The sequence below is a fragment of the Chrysemys picta genome, chromosome 1 (genome assembly GCF_011386835.1).
Source record: "Chrysemys picta bellii isolate R12L10 chromosome 1, ASM1138683v2, whole genome shotgun sequence".
Taxonomy (NCBI): domain Eukaryota; kingdom Metazoa; phylum Chordata; order Testudines; family Emydidae; genus Chrysemys; species Chrysemys picta.
The window spans coordinates 217,071,865-217,088,121 of NC_088791.1; the positions used below are offsets into that span (position 1 = coordinate 217,071,865).

A 16,257-nucleotide genomic window follows, 5' to 3' on the forward strand; every position below is an offset into this window, starting at 1 on the left:
CTCTAGCCCCAGTTTCACTACCAGGGTTGATTACAGACATACATCACTACTTTGGTCTAATGATTGTCCTATTGCAGTTGCTTGCTTGGGACACACCAAGATGTCCCAATTAGTTAACAGTACAATATCATTCTAACATTACATTGCCTTAATTTTGACATACCAGACAATACTAGTTTGCTTTCTATAACAAGGCTGTTTCCTCTTCTGAGAGGAAAGGTTCCCACCCCCCTCTTAGAAGAGATTGAAGAGTCAGGATTGAATGACAAAAAGGCTGATTTGAACACCACAAGCTGTGACATGAAGGGACTTAATGAGAGACATTATATGAGGGACCCACATTCATCTGGGTTGCTAACCTCTTGGATCAGCAAATTGCCAGAGGAATAAGCCACACTCTCTAGAGATCAGCAGAGCATGTACATCTCAGTTGTTTTAGGAATGAAGCTGTGATCTTCCACGTAACACAAATAAAAACAAAACAAATTGTGTGGGTAGTTCACGCTGCTTTATGTAAGATAGTTTGGCCAGATTGTATAAGTACTGTTACAGTTGAGAAAACAGCAACAACTCAAATACCAAAAATTTGCCATCCATCTGCCTTACTCCAGCAGATACCATGCCTATGGCAAGAATGACACAAAAACCGGTTACTTGCTTGTGCAGATTGCAGGCAGCAATCATTACAAAGCTCATTCAAGGCAGCAAGTAAACAATGTCTGGCTGAATGCATTACAGAGACACATTTCTGGGGCTCATTGTCAAAATACTGCTTCAGAGCCTCCCTGATTCGAATAGCCCCCCCATTGAGCCCCTCTAATAGTACTGGTATCTGGCTGCTCAAAATCAGCTGCCAGGCGATCAACCTTAACTCTCCACTCCTGGGGAAGTGTTTCTCCCTTAGCTTCACGAATGTTATGTAGCACACAGCAGGCTGCTATGACCATCCAAATATTTTCCTCATTGAGGTCTAACCTTCCAAAAAGGCAGCACCAGCGACCCTTTAATCTGCCAAAAGTATGTTCTATGGTCATTCTGCACCTACTGAGCCTCTTGTTGAAGCACTCCCTGCTGCTGCCAAGGTTTCCAGTGTAAGGCTTCATGAGTCATGGGAGTAAAGAATAGCCAGGGTCCCCCACGATAACTATGGGCATTTCCACATCCCCTATTGGAATCTTCTGGTCTGGAAAGTCCCTTTTTGCAGCTTTTTATACAGGCCAGTGTTCCTGAAGATGCGTGTATCATGCACCTTTCCCAACCACCCCGTGTTGATGTCGGTGAAATGACCCAGTGATCCACCAGCACCTGCAATACCATAGAGAAATACCCCTTTCTGTTGATTTATTCTGTCGCAAGATGGTCTGGGGCCAAAATTGGGATATGCATCTATTGCCCCACCACAGTTACGGAATCCCATTGCCGCAAAGCCATCCGCTATTTCCCACACATTGCCCAGAGTCACAGTCCTTCGTAGCAGGAGGCAGTTAATGGCCCTATACACTTGCATCACTGCAACCCCCACGGTAAACTTCCCAACTCCAAGTTGATTCACGACTGACCAGTAGCAGTCTGGAATTGCTAACTTCCACACAAAAATCGCCACTTGCTTTTGCACCATGAAGGCAGCTCTCATTTTGGTGTCCTTGTGCTGTAGGGCGGGGGAGAGCTCCACACGCAATTCCATGAAGGTGGCTTTGCATATCTGAAAGTTCTTAGCCACTGCTCATCATCCCATACCTGCAAAATGACATTTCCCAAGGCCAGAAGTGTTGGTCCACCATGTGCAGCTGCTCTGTGAATGCCAACATCAATTTTGAATTGTTTCTTTCCATGGCACACAGGAGGGCAGGCACTATGGATTCCTGTCCAGATTCACAGCTCATGAAATATTGCAGGATCAGCCATGTTGTGTTCACGCAGCACAGGATCCATGCTTTCAGGCAGAGAGCGGACACAGTTTACAGGGGCAGTTGAAAAAGGGCACGAAACATAGTTGGAAGCCCATGGAATGATGGGACAGAGAAAACTGCATCATGGGATGCTGAGCCCACCCCCACGATGCATTACGATCTATTCCCAGAGCTCCTAGAGGTAGAAGGTAGCAAGCTGCACAGTGACCACGGTGCACTGGTCTCTCTGGCGATGCTACAGCACCAATTGTGTATGTACTGAGCTGACACAAGGAGCGTTGTGTGAACATGCACAAGTGATGTAATTACACCAGTTCATTATTATTGACATAACTTAAGTCAACTTTACTTTGTAGTGTAGACATGGCCTTAGTGTGAAGAATGAATCAGAGAAAACAAACAAAAAAACGAAAGCCTAGCTCTAAAGAGGATGTTATATCCCACTTGGAAAAAAAGTGAAACCAATGAAGCAGGGTCAATCTGCCAGTTCACTTTAAGAGACATAATGACATCAACAACTTAGCTTTTTTCCTATCTGCTGCTGGATGAAGTTAAACACACCGGATTCAATTTTCCAGTCAGTTACACTGGTGTAAATAAGGAATAACTTCTCTGAAGGCAATGGAATTACACCTTTGTACTCCTTGTGTAATTAAGAGGGCAATGAAGTTCATCTGGGCTAAGAGGACAACAATGAAGAATGGTCAGCTAGGGAGAGCCATATAAAAGCATTTTACTAGAAAGGAAAGCCCAGGAAACTGTCAAAACACTAGCACTTTACATACAAGGTAAATGCATTTACATCTGTCCACATGTATGGGTAGCACATATGATTCTTAAGTTCAGGAAAATGAAAATTTGAAGTGTTAGCAGCACTAGTCAAGTTTGCTTTCTGCCACTGCTGCCAAACAAAAAACATGAAAGCCACTGTACATATAACATTGTGGGGTTCTGTTCCAGGGCTTCATGGAAAAAAAGGCTCCAATATGCCTACTCATGGACTCAGTACTGAAGTTGAGGCTCCATGATGGAGCTGATTCCTTCAGACTTAGAATAAGAATTCATGGAATGTGATTGTTCAAAGAGCTCATGAAAAAGGGGTTAATGTGACCTACAGCAGCAGAATGACACTGTCAAATCCCTACCCCACCTTTCCTCAGGCATAGGAAGCCATGCTGTTACCAGTTGCAAACAAGCTGGGATTGAGACCTCAGTCCCAATTGCTGTGAGCCTTCAGTACTGGACTATTGCGCCTTCATTGCCACAGCTAACTGTGGAAGTTTGATACAGCTCTCTTCAGTGCAAGGAATGTACTTTACAAAAGGTCTTTCATGTTAACGTCAATGAAGTTTGTGTCTCTTCATGACTGGCGAGGAGGCAGGAGCTCTCTGTCTGCCTGCCCGAAGGGATGGAGCAACAACCTGCCAACCAGCGCAGCAACTTGAGGCAAGTAAGGGCTCCCTTGCCAAAGGGAGGCTACAAATAAGCCCCAGGACCTGGGGCAACTGACTTGGCAAGCCCCAGTAAACTGGGCTAGCGGGGCCATGCCCCAAACTGAAGAGACTTGTAGGAAGTAGCCCAGGGAACTGGGGAAGGAGATCCATCTCTCCTATTTAGGGGTTGAGCTACACAGGGCCCTGGGCTGGGACCTGGTAGAGAGGGAGTGCCCAGGGCCCTCTATGGCCCCCTCTGACCTTACAGGCTGCCTGGCCACAGAAGATCCTATCACATCATGAAAAAAGGCATCCTGCAACAGAGTCAAAACATGCTGGTGAATACTGAACACTAACTACATGATCATTAATTTAAAAAAATATTTTAAAAAAGATAAAAAGCAGTAAGCTTTCCAAGGAGGCATCCAACAGGGGCAATGACAGACAATGCCAAGTTCTAACAGCTGTTGATAGCCAGAAAGAAGTAAAACAGTGGTAACTGGGGCTAGGCATAAAGCGCAACAATGCTGTACAGAAAAGTTTAGAGGGTCTGGACTTCACACAGGCAATGCTCAAAGACAGGTAGACATGCTTTCTTTGTATTGCTTTAAAATGAATGGAAACACTTGGAAGACTGATCATGGGAATACTGACTGTACGCACAAAATAGGATATTGAAAATTCACTGCGGACATATTCTGGCCATTGATCCTGGGAAGATCTTCCTACAGTAAGACACAACATAGGGGCCTTAATGCCATTAATCTTTCAAGCCAATGGTAAAACTGGACAATGGGCATTGCCAAGACACCTAAATGCTGTGCTGATAGTCAGCCAAGCAGAGCAACTCTTGGGGTGCTCTAAACAAGATGCAGGTAGAAATGGCCCTGTAATGAGCAGCAGCAGGATTAAGGGAGTAACGCTGAGTTTAAAACTACACCTTTGACTATGCACACACACTCCTGCCATGTTCTCCCTACAGTTGGGTCACACTGGAAGATCTGGCCCATCTTTTTACTTCACTCCTAATAGGATTTGTTAAACCTGAAATGGTTTATTTTTTAAAAACGGAGGCAATGATATAATTTCTCCTATAGCCCATAAAAATGGATGATTTGGGGTCATATTACAGGACTAATATGCAAATTTATGCTATGCATGAGGACGACAGGCAAGTAACCTTTGGAATAAATACCTATATCTTTTGGCCTTTTGTGTTGGGGTGGACTCCCCATACTAGCCCTGCAAGAGCTGACTTAGGCCAGGTGAGCCCAATCAGCTACTTAGGCTGAAAGCAGGGGAGATTTAAGTTGGAGGCAGCTAATTAAGGACAGACTCACCTGTGCAGGAAAAAGCAGGGCCTGTATAAAGCCAGGCAGCTGGCTGCAGAGAGGGAGGGAAAAGGATACAGGGAATTAGGCTACAGTCACTCCTTTGGCTGAAAGGAGTTGGAGGCTGGCAAATTGAGAGAGTGGGGAAGCCGAGTATGTAGGAAGAAGCCCAGGGAAACAGCAGCAACAGGTAGACTGTGGCTGCTTGTTAGAGTGTGCCTGGGCTGGAACCCAGTGTAGAGAGGAGACCTGGGTTCCCTTACCAGCCTCTGGGGAGTGACACGGGCATTGGAGGTGCCAGTCAGACAGCAGGTCTGGAAAGACTGAATTTCCTGGAAGGCGAGGACTTTAGTGACCTGGCCGGATGGCCAAGCCACAGAGGGGAAGCTGCAGACCTGGGAGTGAGCAGGCAGCACAGTGAGACTAGACAGGAAAAGATAACACTGCAGGGAGACCACAAGCTGTCAGAGCAAATCCTGAGGATAGCCAGCAGGAGGCACCGTTCAAAGTGAGTGGACCCCGTGACAGCTTTATTTAGATATCTTTTTATCTTGAAAGTGTAGAGATTGATGCAAGTAAAGTTTGACTCCTCAAATCTCTTTTTTAAAATCCAAAATGTCTTGAACGCATTTCTCTGACTTCATTCCTCTGCATGAATAAAACAGCTAAACATATTCCTGTAAATCAATTTGTCATCCTGGAACACTGTCTGTTGGGCCTTAAGGTTACTCTACTAATTCTGTCTCAAGAAACCTTTTAGCTGCTAATCTGGATGTATTTACATTATTCTTGCTGTTTTTTGTCAAGCAAAACACTCAACTTGGTCGCATTTCTCACTCTGTCTGTCATAAGATATCAGATGCAGTCTGCAAAAGGTCATTTCCAAAGTTTTGGGGAGTCTTCTAGCCTTCAGTGGGGGAAAAAAACCTATTAAATTTGGTGATAACTGGACAATTCTAAATAGCACTCATTTGGTTCTGCAGGCAGAGGAGCATTATGACATTAAAGTTAACTCAGCCAGTCCTCCCTCCAGTTCATTTGGATACATCTGTCCGATTGGTTGGAGACACTAAATGATGCTGCAGGTCAGGACTGGAGTGCTTTGCAAGAGTTGGGGGTGCGGTACAGAGGTTCAGGACTGGAAGAGTGGGAGCTGCTTCAGCTCAGGAGTTATACTGGCTCAGTAGGAGTGAGGCTGGAGTTGTAAATTAGGACTCCCTCCACACTATACCTGGCTTAGGCAAGATGACTCATCTTTGCCCTGTCAACTGTTTTTTACCTCAGCTAAACAGTGCCCATTTGGTGCTACAGGCACATATTCTACAGCACCAACTGGGCATAGTCAAAGTGAGAGTTGACCAAGGCAGACAGCAGTGTTTGGGTTTAAGATTAGGGTTACTGAAGGGAGGAAGTGATGACTGGCAGAGTTACCGATGATGTGATAGTGCTGCTGCTCAAAGGCTCCTGCCTGCACCACCAAATGGGTAGTATCAAAAGGAAGTTGTTAGTATGAAAATGATGAAACAGAGAAGAGGAGGAGTATTTTAAATTACTTAATACTAAAATTTGGGTTTAGTGGCAGTATCCTGTAAAATTGCTATAGGTTCAGGGATAGAAACTGTGTTTTTGTCCCTCCGACCACCTGCCAGCTTGCCCTACATACGCAACAAGATGTGTGATCCACTGGTGAATATTGGCACAACTAGTCATTCTGGTCCCAAGAAACAGATGGAGAAATGACCAGAGTGGGAGATTTATTGAAATATACTTACCATTGGAAAATCTAGGTTTCTAGATATTGATAAAGTAGGTATGACTGGATATAAGGGTATGTCTACACTACCGCCGAATCAGCATGCAGCGATCGATCCAGCGGGGGTTGATTTATCGCGTCTAGTCTTGACACGATAAATCGATTCCTGAGCGCTCTCCCGTCGACTCCTGTACCACACCGCCACGAGAAGCGCAGGCAGAGTTGACAAGGGAGCGGCAGCAGTCGACTCACCACAGTAAGTGTATCTAAGAACGTCAACTTCAGCTACGTTATTCACGTAGCTGAAGTTGCGTAACTTAGATCTATTCCCCTCACTCCCCCTTCAATGTAGACCAAGCCTAAGAAAGTAGTTCTTTCCTTGTACACACTCATTCTATTATACTTTCTCTAGTTAATCTCATTGGCTCACTCAGTTCAAATCCAGAAAGCCATTCTAGTTTGAACATCACTCCATTTGGAAGTAAAAGCCATCTGTTTATTCAGGTCTTCCATTAATGAGAGATATTTGACTTCCCTTTGGCAGTACATCTCCTGTCTGGAATTCCTCAGTCTGTAGTTGGCTGAGATGTCGGATTGTAAGAATGTATTTGCCATATTTGGAGGGAGAAGTGTGCCTGTCTACTCTGGTTTATTTCCATAAATTGTATCCAGTTATGGACTTAAAACAATGTAACAATCACGGCTCTACTTTGTTAAAGTGAATGTCTCTATCCCCAAAATTACATAAAATGTCTCAAATCATGAGGTGGAGTATGCTTAACTGTATGGTGTTCAGAATGTTTTAAACTTCAAGGTTGGCCTACAATCTATTTGACAGATTCTTTTTTCATTGCTTCAGTTAACATTAGTGCTTCTCAACCAGAGGTCTGGGGTCCCCTGGGGGGCCGCGACCAGGTTTCAGAGAGTCCGCCAAGCAGGACCAGTGTTAGCCTTGCTGTGGCCCAGGGCAGAATGCCAAAGTCCCATGGCATGGGGCTGAAGCGTGGGGCCCTGAGCCCCACCACCTGGGGCTAAAGCAGAAGCCTGAGCAGCTTAGTTTCATGGGGCCCTGGGCAATTGCCCTGCTTGCTACCCTTTAACACCAGCCCTGGCTTTTTATATACAGAAAACCAGTTATTGTGGCACAGGAGGGCCATGGAATTTTTATAGCATGGGGGGGGGGGAGACAACAAAAAAGCTTGAGAACCCCTGGTCTCTCCCCTCACTCCTCTCCAAGGGCTCCTAGTCTCCCACCCTAGGTTTCTCATGCAAAGAGAAGACTCGGAAGGCAAGGTGAAGATGTGGATAGGAAAGAAAAGTGTGTCCACTGAAGCACACTCCCCAGCCTTGAATGGAACCTAAGAGTACTGAGTGTCATCATTCCTCTACTGTCTGCAAATATCTGAAGCATACTAACAAAATGTATGACTTATTTCCCCCACCCCAACCAGTGCTAGTCCACAGAGACGATGATGCTGTCAGTTCCTCAAGTGGCAGAGGTCTATGCAGTGTGGATCTAAAAGGTTCCAACCTTGCTAATGCACCATGTGGATGTCATCATGATCCCACATGATGGAATTTCAGGTATTTTTTTAGATTGTTTTTTTAAAAAAAACAAACTAGAAAATGTCTCACAAAATGCTACATTAAGAGAACATTAAGGTTGCAAAGGCTGGCATTCAAAGGTAGAAAATGCCATAATTAAGGCTGCTTGTGCAATCTCAATTTGGCTCCCTTGTAAAATTTTATGCATTATGATTCAGTCTTTAATTACATGATCACATACTGTTTTTTTCCACAGGAGCCCTGCCTCCTTCAGTCCACAGAATGGAACTGCTCTGGGATGAATCAATCTTGTGTAATGAAGAAAGTTGTTCCCTGCTTCATTTGATGCAGAAGTTGGAAGGTGTGTGGAAACAAGACTGAAAGAAGGGAAAGGAAACTCATGGTTCAGGCAGCTGATGGCTGCCTCTGCCACAGATTTTCTATGTGAGCTGGCAAATCACTTAAACCAAACCTTTCATAGGTGGTCACTAGCTGCATGTTTCATTTTCTGGGTACATGATCTGAGATCCTGGGATCTGATTTGCAGAAATGCTGAGCTCTCACAGCTGTAACTGAAGTCAAAGGAAGCTATGCTCTGACATATGAAGTGCTAAGTACTCTGAAAAAACAGACATTTCAAATCTGTCTCTAAAAGGTAGTGGATGCTTTTGACTAATCTCTGCCTCCATTCCCTATCTATAAAATGGAGATAATACCACCCCCTCACCTCACAGGGGTTTTGTAAAAATAATTTCATTAATATTTGTGAAGCACTCCTACTAGAGTGCCAGAGAAAAGCCAGTGAGGACATTAATAATTCTCTCTTCAGAGCAAGGTTTGACCCACGTACAGTAAATAAGGCATGGGGCCATACACCAAAACTTTGAAGAATAAAGCAATGAATAGCTGACCATTAAGGCAGACAGGTGTCCTGTAGGGAAAAGATACTATGTGATCATGAAACGAAGACTACTATAATAATTGTGCACAAGTTGGCCAAATTAAGGTTGCACAGGCATCTAAACATTGTTTGTTTTAACTTTGTTGAGAAAGCTGAACACAGAAATAAAAATATCCTAACAACAAATGTCTATTAGCAATAACAGATGCATTGTGCTGTTGGTTAGCATTTCTAGGATGAAGAAATATTAGTCATCCTGAAGGAGTTTACTTTTGCCTTCATGATGATACGCCCTTAGTTAGTTATTCTGTTCTAAGTGTCAAAAATAAGGTTTTTATTTTGTATATCCCATTCGCCCCTTGTCTAAGCACACACACACTACAATAGATATGAAGTGTACTAATAGTAAGTCACTATATCTTTTGATAACTTTGCAATTATGGGGCTAGATCCTCAGTTGATATAAATTTATGCCAGCGGAGAATCAGGACCGTTGCATATTATACCACTCTGTCTCTAAAGAGTAGTTAAATTCCTGCATTCTGATTCTCAGGAATAAATTGCTACTCCCAGGAAAAAGGAAAACTGCATTTGCTGAGGGATCATTACTGGGGAAGAAGGTAAACTTCCAACAATTTGGTAGGATTTCCAGTTTATGTCCAAGAGACTCTTACTGGAATAGTATGGATGTTGTGGATCAGGACTGAGTTGCATTGGCACAGCTGCGTTGGGAAGCTTACACAGCCCCTACCAGCATTAAACGTGAGTCAGGCCACTATTATCAGTCCATCATTTTCATAAGCACTAAATCTGCCCATTGTATTTTTAAGCTATACAGAAGGAAAATGAAAATTACTTATTTAAAATATGAGATAAATAGTGCAGCAGGTCACATCTATCAGTGAAATGAAAGGCTGTGATAGCCACGGCATAATGGGAGCTTTTTTTCCACAGCCAACACAGATGCCTAACTTGACTCACTGAACTGGCCTACATGACATATAGACTTTAAAAAAGCTGAAACGCCATTCATTTTAGATAAGCAATTTATATTCTAATCACACAAAGTGAGGAGGCCTAGTATGTAAAGTGTTATACAAGGATCTGAACTGAGTGCGAGTGTGTGGGGAACTTGCTTTCCACTCGCAACTCCAAATTTCACTCACTCATAAAAATAAACGTTTTAAATCAAACTAATCAGTAGTGAAGTAGTAAAAATGTTGACATGTTTGGCAGGGTCACATTTTAAAAAGAGACACACTTCTGTATGCAAGAATGTGTACATTCACATTCATACACAAATAACAATTTTGTGAAGAATCAGGCAACTGTACATGAAAACTAGCTATTTAGTATTTAAATCTCCATTTCCTGGAATAAATATGAAATTTGCATATAAAATCAGTACTTCAGTGTTTGTTTACTTGTACATCTCAAAGTGCACAACTGTACGGTTTTTGGGGGGGGTTTTTGGCTTGCAAATGGATTTTCTTTTTTAAAGTGGCAGCCCTTACAATTGTTATCGTTAGGTTTCAGAGCTGTCATTTCTCTGAGAATGGCAGAAGTTCCTGACCTTTAAAGCTACTTACAGGCCACCTGTAGACTTGATTTAAATGACAAATGTATTTGATTTACAGTTCTCTTTGCAGCCATCAGAAAAAGTTTAAACTGTGCAGAAATGGAAGAGCAGCATACCATTGCATAGTGCCTCAATCTTACCCTTTATGTTAGTAGGAGTATTATTAATGTGTAGTCACACTTGGAGCTGCAAATTGGGAGAAATATACCCAGCTTAGACAATCATGGAGGAAGAGATGTTCCAAGAACTTAACTGTTTTACAGCAGAATTTTTGCCTTTCAGAGAACTCTTCTTAAAAATTAGTTATTTTGTACTATCTGAAACTTTTAAACGTTTTTATTCCTAATTTTTGGGACTCTTAGTTAATCGCAGTTAACTCACGTGATTAACTCGAAATATTAATCACAGGTTTAATCGCACTGTTAAACAATAGAATACAAATTGAAATGTATTAAATATTTTGGATGTTTTTTCTACATTTTCATATATATTGTATTCTGTGTTGCAACTGAAATCAATATTACAAATATTTCCACTGTAAAAATAAAGAAATTGCACTACAGTGCTTGTATGAGGTGAATTGAAAAATACTATTTCTTTGATCATGAAAGTGCAACTTACAAATTTAGATTTTGTTTGTTTGTTTGTTACGTAACTGCACTCAAAAACAAAACAATGTAAAACTTCAGAGCCTACAGGTCCACTCTGTCCTACTTCTTGGTCAGCCAAACGCTAAGACAAACAAGTTTGTTTACAACTTGCGGGGCTGCAAGCTGCGGCCGAGCGGTGAGAACTCAGGCCCCACTAGAGACACCACACCACTGGATGTGGCGCGCTGAGGCTCCAGGAGCAGGGGTAAGTTGCATGGTAAGGGGCCGGGTACCCCCCCGACCCCATCCCCAACAGCCCTGACCCCCAGCTCTGAGCCCAGCCCTGACCTCCAGCTCCAAGCCCAGCCCCTCTGAACCGGACTCCCTCCCCCCCCCCCCGACCCCATCTCCCCACAGCCCTGAGCCCAGCCCCTGTGAGCCAGGCACCCCCCAACCCAAAGCCCAGCTCCCCACCCGGCCCTGGGCAACAGCAGCACCACTCCCAGGCAGCGACAGCCCATTGGCACCAACCATCACCCAGGAACAGCCCATTATGTAATTGCAAATGTATACATACCATTAAAGCATTTAATGTTTTTAAATAATGTATTTAGGGTATTTTCAAATTATTACAAATTAATTTTTGAATGTATTTCACTAGGTTTTTTTTTACATTTCCAAATACATGTTACTATAGTATTGCAACTTTTTTTTAATGGAAGGGGCCCCTGAAATTGCTTTGCCCCAGGCCCCCTGAATCCTCTGGGCGGCCCTGGCTGATGATGCTTGCTAAAAAAAATAAATGTAATTAAATTTGTGACTGAACTCCTTGGGGGAGATTTGTATATCCCCTGCTCTGTTTTACCTGCATTCTGTCATATATTTCATGTTATAGCAGTCTCGGATGATGACCCAAAACGTTGTTCATAGAATCACAGAATATCAAGGTTGGAAGGGACCTCAGGAGGTCATCTAGTCCAACCCCCTGCTCAAAGCAGAACCAATTCCCAACTAAATCATCCCAGCCAGGGCTTTGTCAAGCCTGACCTTAAAAACCTCTAAGGAAGGAACAGGAGTACTTGTGGCACCTTAGAGACTAACAAATTTATTAGAGCATAAGCTTTCGTGGACTACAGCCCACTTCTATTATCTAATGAAGGAGATTCCACCACCTCCCTAGGTAACGCATTCCAGTGTTTCACCACCCTCCCAGTGAAAAAGTTTTTCCTAATATCCAACCTAAACCTCCCCCACTGCAACTTGAGACCATTACTCCTTGTTCTGCCATCAGGTACCACTGAGAACAGTCTAGATCCATCCTCTTTGGAATCCCCTTTCAGGTAGTTGAAGGCTGCTATCAAATCTCCCCTCATTCTTCTCTTCTGCAGACTAAACAATCTCAGTTCCCTCAGCCTCCACTCATAAGTCATGTGCTCCAGCCCCCTAATCATTTTTGTTGCCCTCCGCTGGACTCTTTCCAATTTTTCCACATCCTTCTTGTAATGTGGGGCCCAAAACTGGACACAGTACTCCAGATGAGGCCTCACCAATGTCAAATAGAGGGGAATGATCACGTCCCTCGATCTGCTGGCAGTGCCCCTACTTAAACAGCCCAAAATGCCATTAGCCTTCTTGGCAACAAGGGCACACTGTTGACTCACATCCAGCTTCTCGTCCACTGTAACCCTTAGGTCCTTTTCTACAGAACTGCTTCCTAGCCATTCGGTCCCTAGTCTGTAACAGTGCATGGGATTCTTTCGTCCTAAGTGGAGGATTCTGCATTTGTCCTTGTTGAACCTCATCAGGTTTCTTGTGGCCTGTCAAGGCTGTATCCCCACTTTGAACTTTAGGGTACAAATGTAGGGGCCTGCATGAAAACTTCTAAGCTTAACTACCAGCTTAGCTCTGGTTTCGCTGCCACCATTTCAATGGATTCCCCCCCTGGGAAGCCTTGAAAAACCTTCACCAATTCCCTGGTGAATACAGATCCAACCCCCTTGGATCTAAAACAAGGAGAAATTAACCATTCCCCTCCTTCCTCCCACCAACTCCTGGTGAATCAAGATCCAAACCCCTTGGATCTTAAACAAGGAAAAATCAATCAGGTTCTTAAAAAGAAGGCTTTTAATTAAAGAAAAAGGTAAAAATCATCTTTGTAAAATCAGTATGGAAATTAACCTTACAGGGTAATCAAACTTAAAGAGCTCAGAGGATTCCCCTCTAGTCTTAGGTTCAAAGTACAGCAAACAAAGATAAACACTCTAGTAAAAGGTACATTTACAAGTTGAGAAAACAAAGGAAAACTAACACGCCTTGCCTGGCTATTTACTTACAAGTTTGAAATAGGAGAGACTTGTTTAGAAAGATGTGGAGAACCTGGATTGATGTCTGGTCCCTCTCAGTCCCGAGAACGAACACCCTCCCCAACAAAGAACACAAACAAAAGCCTTCCCCCCCCCCCAAGATTTGAAAGTATCTTGTCCCCTTATTGGTCCTTTAGGTCAGATGCCAGCCAGGTTACCTGAGCTTCTTAACCCTTTACAGGGAAAAGGATTTTGGAGTCTCTGGCCAGGAGGGATTTTATAGTACTGTACACAGGACAGCTGTTACCCTTCCCTTTATAGTTATGACATGGCCCAATCCTCTAATTTGTCTAGGTCCCTCTGTATCCTGTCCCTACCCTCCAGCATATCTACCACTCCTCCCAGTTTAGTGTCATCTGCAAACTTGCTGAGAGTGCAGTCCACACCATCCTCCAGATCATTAATAAAGATATTAAACAAAACCGGCCCCAGGACCGACCCTTGGGGCACTCCGCTTGAAACCGGCTGCCAACTAGACATGGAGCCATTGATCACTACCCGTTGAGCCCGACGATCTATCCACCTTACAGTCCACTCATCCAGCCCATACTTCTTTAACTTGGCGGCAAGAATACTGTGGGAGACCGTATCAAAAGCTTTGCTAAAGTCAAGGAATAACACATCCACTGCTTTCCCCTCATCCACAAAGCCAGTTATCTCATCATAGAAGGCAATTAGGTTAGTCAGGCACGACTTCCCCTTCGTGAATCCATGCTGACTGTTCCTGATCACTTTCCTCTCCTCTAAATGTTTCATAATTGATTCCTTGAGGACCTGCTCCATGATTTTTCCAGGGACTGAGGTGAGGCTGACTGGCCTGTAGTTCCCCAGATCCTCCTTCTTCCCTTTTTTAAAGATGGGAACTACATTAGCCTTTTTCCAGTCATCCGGGACCTCCCCCGATCGCCATGAGTTTTCAAAAATAATGGCTAATGGCTCTGCAATCTCACCCGCCAACTCCTTTAGCACCCTCGGATGCAGCGCATCCGGCCCCATGGACTTGTGCACGTCCAGTTTTTCTAAATAGTCCCGAACCACTTTTCTCCACAGAGGGCTGGTTCATTTTAAAAACACTTCACTACAGATTTCACAAAACACAAAGAAGGTACCAATGTAAGATTTCTAAAACAGTTACAGTTCTCAACCCAAAGTTTAAGAATCTGAAGTGCCTTCCAAAATCTGAGAAGGATGAGGTGTGGAGCATGCTTTCAGAACAAAACAGAACCTGAACCTCCAAAAAAGAAAATCAACCTTCTGCTGATAGCATCTGACTCAGATAATGAAAATGAACACGCGTCGGTTCGCACTGATTTGGATTGTTATCTTGCAGGACCCCCCATCAGCATGGATACATGTCCTCAGGAATGGTGGTTGAAGCATGAAGGGACATATGAATCTTTAGTGCATCTGGCACAAATATCTCACGACACTGGCTAAAAGAGTGCCACTTTCAGGTGACATTGTAAACAAGAAGCGGGCAACATTATCTCCTGCAAATGTAAACACACTTGTTTGTCTGAGCAACTGGCTGAACAAGAAGTAGGACTGGGTGGACTTACGGACTCTAAAATGTTAGGTTTTTTTGTACAGTTCTATATTTGTAAGCTCAACTTTCAGGATAAAGAGACTGCACTACAGTACTTGTATTAGGTGAATTGAAAAATACTATTTTGTTTTTTTACAGTGCAAATACTTGTAATCAAAAATAAATATAAGCAGTGTACATTTGTATTGAATCAATAGATTAGAAAATGTAGAAAACAATCCAAAATATTTAAATAAATGGTATTCTATTAACAGTGTGATTAATCACACGATTAATCGTGATTACATTTTTTAAAATCGCTTGACAGGCCTACTAATTTTATAATACATAGTCAAGATAGTCAACCAATAAATGGCAATTTCATATAATCCTTAAGGATTAAGTATCCCAAATTGAATTTAAACATCTGAAACTAGATTTGGGAGGTAGGCATTACACGTTCTACAATTTTTATTTTATTTTAAATAGCTGTTCAAGTAAAGGCAAGAGGGACAAAGCAATAAGAACACAAAAGAAAATGAAAGTGTAAATAGACTATCTTTAGTAGACAGTCTACTCTAGACATTTTGGTATCTTAACTGCACAGTTGGAAGGGAGAATGAGGTATTTATTTCTTGGACAAGTTCCTCCTAACTTTTTGTCAGTTTTGATCCTTCTCTCCCTTCACATCAGCACTACTCTTCATTTCCTTTGCACTGATCCCATGAAAGCATACACACACACACACACACACACACACACACACACACCAGATGGCAAAATTGAAATTTATGCAAGAAACCCAATTTACATGGGCCTCAGTTATATTTTTTGGCAATCCTCAAATATAGTATATCATGTCCAAAAGCACAGCAACTAAGATAAGGAATGAGCAACCTCATCACACATTCCCAGATACATTAAGTGATTCATTTTCTTTCAGGCACACTGAATTTCAGACTCCATTCGCATTTTCAAAACTGTGTTTTCTGTTTTTCATTTGTCCTTTGCCAGATTAAAGTGAATATTCTTTTACTGCAGTTAGATTATCAAACAGCAGCCGTGGAAATTCCATGTATCGGTGCTGAACAATTTGTTGCCACGTTACAGAAAACCAGATATATCGTATTAGCAAGATATGATTAATTACACAACAATACACTCTACTAGAATGTTTTGAATCATTCAACAATATTTTTCTTTTATCCAACTCTCAATATTAATTTCCAGGACTACATCTGAAGCATGATCAGACTAGTAACACTTAATATGTTCTCTGAATTTCTGTTCAATAATTTTTGTGTTAATTTTATAAATTCTAAACTCT

General features: G+C 42.7%; 1 protein-coding gene across 7 annotated transcripts in view; it reads right to left on the reverse strand.

The window, feature by feature from the left end:
- CDKL5 (cyclin dependent kinase like 5) overlaps positions 1 to 16,257 on the reverse strand; it is a 197,846-nt gene that overhangs the window by 98,573 nt on the left and 83,016 nt on the right. The window lies entirely within an intron of this gene.